The sequence below is a fragment of the Ixodes scapularis genome, unplaced genomic scaffold, assembly GCF_016920785.2.
Source record: "Ixodes scapularis isolate PalLabHiFi unplaced genomic scaffold, ASM1692078v2 ptg001986l_1___fragment_2___debris__unscaffolded, whole genome shotgun sequence".
NCBI lineage: Eukaryota > Metazoa > Arthropoda > Arachnida > Ixodida > Ixodidae > Ixodes > Ixodes scapularis.
The window spans coordinates 104,726-114,108 of NW_024610224.1; positions in this window are offsets into that span (position 1 = coordinate 104,726).

Genomic DNA, 9,383 nt, shown 5'->3' on the forward strand with positions numbered 1-9,383 from the left:
TGCCTTGTTCCGTGCGTGCGTGCCTTGTTCATTACGTCTAGGGTTGTCGCTAGACCCCAGCTTGCAGATGAATGGCATTGACGTAACCGTTAGTCATGAACACAAATTCTTGGGTGTTATTTTTGATAAGAAGCTCACTTTTCAGACCCATCTAAAAGAACTGAAGCGAAAGTGTCTTAAATCTGCCAATGTTCTCAAGGTGCTTGCACACATGTCCTGGGGTTCTGACAGGAGATGCCTCCTGCGACTCTACAACTCGCTGGTTCGTTCCCGCCTCGACTATGGTGGGGTTGTATATGGCTCGGCAAGACCGTCATCTTTAAAAATGCTAGATCCTGTGCATCACCTTGGACTTCGACTTGCCACGGGGCCTTCCGAACGTCGCCTGTCCCGAGTTTGTATGCAGAGACGTACCAAATGCCATTAGAAAAGCGAAGACAGTTCCTCAGCCTATGCTATAATTATAAAGTCAAATCTGACCCTGAACACCCATCCTTCCGTTGTTTGCAGGTATCTCCCTTTTTTTCGTCTTTTTGAGAATAGGCCAAGTATAGTACGGCCTTTAAGCCTCCGCATTCAATGCATGTCTGCATCCCTGCAGCTTGCACTTCCTGAGCGTAGCTTGATGACAAAAGTTCGAAGCATTGCTCCTTGGAAGGCGGTGCACTATACCTGTGACTGGCCACTAGCGAAATACAATAAGCGAACTGTTGCACCACTAGTCCTTCAGGAAGAGTTTATGACCTTGCAAGCTAAGTATAAGGACCATGCACAATCCTTCACTGATGGTGCAAAAACTCCACTTTGTCGGTTCGGCTGTATATTCAGAACACTTCGTAAAAGCTCGACGGCTTCACTCTGTTGCCAGCATTTTTACTGCAGAACTTTATGGTGTGCTCATGGTTATTGAATATATATTAGGCAACAACATCAGGAAAGCTATTTTGTTCGTGGACTCTCAGAGTGCTATCCTTTCTCTCTGTTCCCTCGATGATGCTAACTCGTGCTCGTGCAACAAGTACAGGTAGAGTTAAACCTGGCTTCCCAAATGGGATACAATATCAAGCTATGCTGGGTACCAAGCCATGTGGGAATTTCAGGTAATGAAAAGGCGGATAGGCTAGCAGCCTCCGTTAAGGATGCTCTGGAAACACCTGTTCAGCTGCCTCAAGAAGATTTTAAGCCGGTTCTCAAAAAAGCAGTATATTATGCCTGGCAGCAAGACTGGGACAAAGAAATAAATAATAAGCTACATGTTATCAAACCACGTTTGGAGTTATGGGAGAGTTCGCACCATAGAGACCATCGCCATGAAGTCTTAATGTGTCGCTTGAGAATTGGACATTCACGTATCACCCACGGACATCTTCTTTGTGGTGAGGACACGCCATTCTGTGAGCATTGCGGTGAATCGCTAACTATACTGCATATTTTATGGCACTGCAAATTCTTTGATCAGGAACGTCGGACGAGTTTTCCTTCACTTTCTGGATATCTTCCATTTCATCCAGCCTTCTTACTGGGAGATGAACCTTTAGTTCCTTTTGGTCACATTTTAGATTTTCCTAAAAATACTGGCTACCTGCATCAGTTATAGATCCTCTGCATAGTAATTCCTTCCTTCTACTATAGAGTCTTTTAATTATCTCTTTGGCGCAGCATGGCCTATGTTGCTTTTTGCGCCATTAAACACCTAATAATCAATCAATCTTTTGTTCGTGGTCCTTTAGATATCTGTAAAATAAACTTAATAAAAGTCCAAATAAGTCCTGTCCTGCATCTAATTTGTTTGCTGCCTATAAGCATACACATATATTGCTCTGCATTTTGGCAATATACCCTTTCACTAGATTGCTGAACACGCAAGACTGATAAGGTCAGAGCACGGAACACGAAACTAACAACTTTGGAGCAATGTTCATGAGCTCAATGCTCAATAATTAATAAGTAATTATTAATGCTCACGCATTAATAATTACTTATTGTGCGAGCATTTGAAGCCCCATTTCGAAGAAAACCCTGCATTGTCGTCGGCGTAGTGTTCTGCGCACTGGGGTAAGCTATGTCAACAACCCCCGCAGGGGGCACCTGTGAAAGCAGGTGTTTGGAGAGTGGCGTCTCCACGGTCCCCGAGCCCCCCAGGGGGCACCTGCACCTTAGGTGCTAGGTGCTTGGTGAGTAGCGTCACCACGGACCCCAGCCACGTGGGCCACCATACCCGCACGCAGGGGGCACCTACTTTTGTAGGTGCTTGGTGAGTGGCGTCACTACGAACCCCGAGCCATGTGGGTTCGCCCACCCACATCTGGCTGTGCGTGGCGTACCCGTGTCCGGGGAAAAGGGGACTCTGGTGGTTGAGCTGAGCCCGGGGTATGTTTGGACCCTTCGGGGCCCCCCGGGCGAGGCAATACACCGCTTCGACCCCTGCTTCTCGTAGACGGGTGTCCTGGCTTGGCCCGACCAGGATGATTCAGTCAGTCGCCTCTTCTACCCTCTTCTTCCTTCTTTCACTTTTCCTTACACCTCTTTCTCTTTTCTTCTGCACTCTCTTCCTTCTTTTTTCACCTTCTTAGGCGGCAAGGGCTAACCTTGAGTGGAAACAGGTCCTGTCCCTGTGTCACGTTCCTGAAGTGACAGTGAAAGCGAAAGGCGAAGAAGGGGGCAAGCTCGAGCAAAAGGGAAAGGATATGCTCGAGCAAAAGGGAAAGGAGAAGCTCACGCAAGACATTCGACGACTGAACCTGAAGGGCGGCAGCTGACACGCGAACGCTCCCGGCAGCCCAGGCTTCGCTCCTGGTGAACCCTGGCTCCGCTCCAGGTCTTCTCGCCGCCATCGAGCCGGAGCGACGTGGTGCCTGCTGCTCGCACCAGAAGCCCGGAGCATTGGACTTCGAGCTCGAAGGCGGACGCAAAGGGGTGTCCTCGCAACACTCCTGTCAACCCAGGCCGCGTACCTGGTCCGTCAAAGGATACCATCGAACCGGTGCTGGGAGGCCTAGAGCTCCTAGCAAGCTTGGATCCGCACCCGTAACATCGAGGAACAAGGCCGCGTCCCGTTCCAAGCAAGATCGACGCTCGAGACTGTGAGTGTTCTCAGCGCGCGACCCAGACTGTCTGACTGTAGCTATTTAACCACTCTATTTTTTTTTCTTTCGCTTCTGCTTATAATTTTGTTTTTCTGTTCTGCTTTTTTTTTTGTGCTTGCGAGTAAATTCAGTTTTGTTCGTCTGCTTATGTGTCGTTTTGTCTTTCGACATGCCCTCGTCCCCGCGGAGGAACATGACAATTGGCGAGCTTGCCAGGATGATGGCCCATTCTGACGTCTTGTTCTTCTGAGGGGTAGAGGAGCGTCGGAAGACGAAAGGCATTCAGCGTCATGGAGGTAGAGAGATTAACGGCTGTCGAAAAGGAACTGGGCTATGCTGGTCCGGAGTTGAAGAAATCTGTAGACGACGAAAGAGCATGGATGAGAAAAGATGACACACTCAATAGGGTAACGAAACTCGGGCAGTCCTTGGAAATGGACGAGGTGTCACTAAAGAAGTGGCTAGAACGTCACCTTTCGTTCGTAAAGCAAGAGTGGGAGCTGGAATGTGAAGAATGGGAAACGCTATGGCAAGAGACGGAGAATGGAGGTGACGGAGATTCCTCTGAAATGCAGAAATGTAAAAGAGAGACGGCCGCACGACTGTCGCGTCTTCAGGCAGAATCTCGTAGCCTGAAAGATATGATCGGGCTTTTGGAAGCCATAGTGACTTCAGCTCAAGATGCGATGTGCGCATCAGTTGAAGAGCGATCCGTTGATGGGAAAGTTGAGGGTGACTTGTTAACAGTCCCCCGTAGCCTGAGTGCAGACACGGAGGCGCCTGCCAGGGAAATGAGGTTACTCGGGGAGGCTTTGAAACCTTGCGGGGGTTTAAGCTGCACCCCAGAAACGGCGGGAACTGAGATGCCAAATGTGCAGGATGCGATCAGTGCATTGTGGGTGGGGCTTCTAGCCGGTGATGCTTTGGAATCCCGACAACGAGATAGCGGCGAAAAGTCCGAAATAAAGAAATGTCTGACTGAATCTCGTCGAACGAAACGCAGCATTGTTTCTGCGGGAGGACCACAGAGTCAAATGCCTTACTCAAAGCAGATCAGAGGGGGGCGGAGAGAGTGCTTCAGGGTACGCAAGCTTTGTCGCCGAACAGGAATCACTGGGCTGAGACAGGACGCACGCCAGATAAGCAGGAGTCAGAGAAGAGCGGCCCAGAAGATGCGGAAGCAAGTTCGGATACAAAAACAAATCGGAAGCACTAAATGCTCAAAGGTTGTGTCCGATTCGGCTGAGACCAGCCTAGCACAGATTGAGTGTGACGCCAAGACGCGGTTAGGTCCTACGCCGAGCTGGTCAGCTCGAAGGCCCAGGTTGGGCGGTTAGCTAATTTAGATTAAGAAGGCCAATTTAATACTGAAATTATGACAGGACTTTGTACACAGCATGTTTGTAGCGTCTGCTGCAAGTCATAAGCTGCGTCGTTTTTGATTGTTTTTCGTCTTTGGATTTCGCACTGTTGTCATGGCGGTTTCAGTGTTTTCTTTTTAAACTTTCACTTGGTAAGTGAGTTATACGTGGTATTCGAACTCTAAACAAACTTAGGGTTTTCGAACTTTTCTGATGATACTTCGCTAGTTCCAGGCCAGTTATTTGGAATCCAGTTTGTGACTTCGTTTTCTTGTCTTCTTGGACTTAGTGTCCAGTAATAGCTTACAGTATAAATTTAAGTTTCTTTTGAACATTTCTTCAACTAGGGAAGATATCACCAGATCGCAAGGATTCAAGTTGTTGTTGTACGGGAGAACTTTCAAGGTACACACCGACCATCAGCCTTTGGACGCTACAAGAACAAAGTTTTCATGTAGAATATATTAAGGGTAGAGACAACGTGGGGGCTGACTTTATGAGTCGCGTGTGAGGAGTCGTGACTAGCTTATATAATGCACCGGGGAGCTTTGAGTTCATTTGGAACAAAGTTAAAGAAAAGTTACAGTAAGGTTTCCAGAAGCAGACGTCTGGCCGAAACGTTCAAAGGATAAACTGCCAAGTCTGAACGAGCATTATGAACAGTGTTAAGACTGGTGCGAATATCAAGGTCTTATTTTGTTTTTATGTGTATGTTGATGTTTTGATGCGTGTGTGTGTGGTGAGCGTTCTGAGGAAGACAAGCGACGCCAACGACGCGACGCACATCTCATCAGAACTTTGACCACTATTCGCCTCAGGAAGTGAGGCTCTTGAAGAAGGGGGGAGTGTCACGTTCCTGAAGTGACAGTGAAAGCGAAAGGCGAAGAAGGGGGCAAGCTCGAGCAAAAGGGAAAGGATATGCTCGAGCAAAAGGGAAAGGAGAAGCTCACGCAAGACATTCGACGACTGAACCTGAAGGGCGGCAGCTGGCACGCGAACGCTCCCGGCAGCCCAGGCTTCGCTCCTGGTGAACCCTGGCTCCGCTCCAGGTCTTCTCGCCGCCATCGAGCCGGAGCGACGTGGTGCCTGCTGCTCGCACCAGAAGCCCGGAGCATTGGACTTCGAGCTCGAAGGCGGACGCAAAGGGGTGTCCTCGCAACACTCCTGTCAACCCAGGCCGCGTACCTGGTCCGTCAAAGGATACCATCGAACCGGTGCTGGGAGGCCTAGAGCTCCTAGCAAGCTTGGATCCGCACCCGTAACATCGAGGAACAAGGCCGCGTCCCGTTCCAAGCAAGATCGATGCTCGAGACTGTGAGTGTTCTCAGCGCGCGACCCAGACTGTCTGACTGTAGCTATTTAACCACTCTATTTTTTTTTTCTTTCGCTTCTGCTTATAATTTTGTTTTTCTGTTCTGCTTTTTTTTTGTGCTTGCGAGTAAATTCAGTTTTGTTCGTCTGCTTATGTGTCGTTTTGTCTTTCGACATGCCCTCGTCCCCGCGGAGGAACATGACACCCTGCAACCACACTAGGGTATAGTGCCCGGGCAGCACTGGTAGTGTAATTGTGTCAGCCAAGCCTTTGTTGTTATGGCACATTACCTACCCCCTTGTTGGGCTCCGTGGTGGGCGGTGCACCCGGGCACTGAACGTTTCTCCCATCTTTATGGGTTCTAGGCAAAAAACCACTGATCGGGCCCTGAAAAGGGTCCGCACCGAAGCCACCACTGCAAAAACACCTGACCTTCCTTCGAAATTCTCCAAGTTTTTAGTTATACATTCTGAAGGTGATTAACGACTCTCACAAATGTCCCCATTCTTAGTAGCAAAGGTACTTGAAGGTGCAATTGGGAGAAACTACAAAGCAAAGAAAATGAGCTCTGGGGATTTACTTGTTGAGGTGGAAACAAATCAGCAGAGTAGTGCGCTATTAGGCTTAACGTCTGTTTCTGGCTATGACGTCTCTGTCTCTTCCCACCGAACGTTAAACAGCATTCAAGGAGTTATCTCCGAGGATGACCTTCTTGATAGCTCTGAAAGTAAAATTGTTGAAGGCCTTTCTGACCAAGGTGTCACAGCTGCAAGGCGTATCACCATGCGTCGTGACGGGAACGAGCTGAAGACAAAACATGTGGTACTCACTTTCCAATCGACCGTCCTTCTTGAAGCTGTGAGGGCTGGGTACCTGCGCTGCAGGGTTCGGCCTTATGTGCCAAACCCCCGTAGATGCTTCAAGTGACAGAGATTTGGCCATGGCTCTCAAAGCTGCCGTGGAAAGGCCGCCTGTGCAAAGTGTAGCAAGACCGACCACAAAGCCGATGCATGTACCAACAACCCACACTGCGTAAACTGCTCAGAACCTCACCCAGCATACTCCAGATCATGCAAGACATGGAAAGACGAGAAAGAGGTCCTCACCTTGAAAGTCAAAGAAAACCTTTCTTATCCTGAAGCACGCCGTCGCTTTGCATTCGTGCAAAAAGGCGGCTACGCCCAAGTGGTGCAGCGGGAACCTGCACCACTGAAGGTTGCAGTGGCAACCCAGACGTCCTTTTTGGACTATGGGAAGCCACGGCAGTCCCCCACGCCCCAGCTGAAGATTCAGCTTCCGGGGCGTGCGATCTCGGCCGGGCGGTCTACCGACCCTTCCGGCCAGAGTGCGAACCCTCGCGTTCAAACGGGACAACAGCCTTTGTCCTCTCTGGCTGTTTCCCAGACCCAGGATGGGCCGATGGCTACTGCAACCGTCCCTCCTCCGCAGTCTCCTTCCAGGGAGAGGGGTGTACACTCTCGCCCACACTCCCTGGAGAGAGCATCATCGAAGGAGCGGCATGGCTCTCGTGCCGCACATGCAGCGCCTAAGGGACAGGAACGGGTGGACTCGGGTGACGCTCCGCCCAGCACCTCCTCTGCCCCTTTGGCTGGGTCTGGTCGCGCGCGGCGCATGGCGCCCTGTTCCCCGACCCTAAAGAAACCAGCAGGAAAAGCCTCACCTCAGGAAACTGAGGCCATGGATGAGTGTGAAGAAGTCTCCACTTATGCGTCTGACCAAGACGACATGGAGTGGCAGACTTCTAAAAGTAAACACAAAAGCAAAAAACCTGTTATCCCTCCAACGTGAGATTGTAATTTAATTTATGCCACATGCAGCAGCTTTAGAACTTTCATTTATTCGCCCAGTGTTTTTATTTATTCATATTTTAATCTCCTTTTTTAAACAATGACCAATTTCCATTTTATGCAGTGGAACTGCCATGGCCTTATCAGAAATATAGATGATGTAAACTATTTTATGGACGAGTTGAGACCAATCGCCCTCAGCCTGCAATAAACACATTCAAATGACACTCATACACAGATTTTACGTCGGCACCAAGTTTTTATGAAAGATAGACTTTCCCCAAATACGTCGGGAGGAGTGGCACTGGTGGTGCAGAGTGGTGTTGCTTGCTCGGAGGTACCCCTTTCTATGCCCTTGGAGGCTGTAGCGGTACGCCTTCTTGTTGACCGCTTGATCACTGTAGTTTCTCTCTATTTGCCACCTAACTCTCCACTGCATATCAGTGAACTTGAGTCACTTGTAAAACAACTACCTCAACCTTTTTTTGATTTTAGGCGATTTTAATGCCCACCACCCTTTGTGGGGTAGTGCTCGCCAGGATTCAAGTGGAGGTGTCGTAGAGCGGTTTTTATTATCATCTGGGTTGTGTCTTTTTAATGGGAGGGAACCTACATTTTTTAGTGCAGCACATCAATCATTTACATCTATTGACCTTTCTATTGCATCAACAATTTTACTTCCATGCTTTTCATGGACTGTTTTAAATAACCCTTTTGGGAGCGATCATTTTCCTATTGTTTTAGAAAGCACGATGCCAATTCCTTCCATTCCGACACGACTTCCAAGGTGGAATTTGGAAAAGGCTGATTGGTCTCTTTTTCGTTTGGAGGCTTTTATTAATTCATCTGTTCTCGTAAATACGAGCCCTGAAGATGCCACGCTGTACGTTACTGAAGCGATTATAAATGCCGCATCACAGAGTATCCCCCAGACCTCTGGACGACTCCCCAAGAGGTGCAAGCCATGGTGGAACAAGGACTGCTCCACAACACGCAAGTTGCAAAACAAGGCATGGTGCATCTTCAGACGTTATCCCACTCAAAGGAATCTAATTGAATTCAAGAAAAAAAGAGCCAAAGCTCGCTGGACACGAAGGCAGGCTAAAGGCAGTTCGTGGAGAAAGTATGTAACCTCTTTGAGTAGTTTTGTTTCTTCAAAGGAAGTGTGGGATCATCTTAGGAAGATCAGGGGAGACTATCGGTCTTTCAGGATACCTCTTTTTCCATCAGCAACATCGCTTAAAGAACAAGCAAATGTTCTTGGTAAACACTTCCAGGAAGTGTTTAACTCGGCCAATTATAGTGAATCTTTTAAGAAGTTTCGATCAGTAGCAGAAAAACAAACTACAGTAAAACCTCGTTATAACAAAATGGGGTATAACAAACTAATGGATATAACAAAGTAATCATAATTCCCCTTGCTTGCTATAGTGGGAAGAAATAGATATTGGCTATAACAAACTAATGGTTATAACAAAACAATTATGACCGCTCCTTCAACTTTGTTATAACGAGGTTTTACTGTATTCCTTTGTCTGGTGGTCAGGGTGCTCCTTATAACAAGCCATTTACACAATGTGAGCTTGAACTGGCTCTCGGCGTCAAAAAAGACTCTGTGGCTGGGCCAGATAGGATTCAATACGAGATGTTAAGGAGACTATCGCCTGAATATTTAAACAGTTTGCTCACCTTTTTTAATTTATTGTGGGATGCTGCTTGTTTTCCTGACTGCTGGAAAATGGCGCACATAATTCCTCTACTGAAACCCAGCAAAGACCCCTCCTTACCGACGAGCTATGGCCCGATTGCATTGACA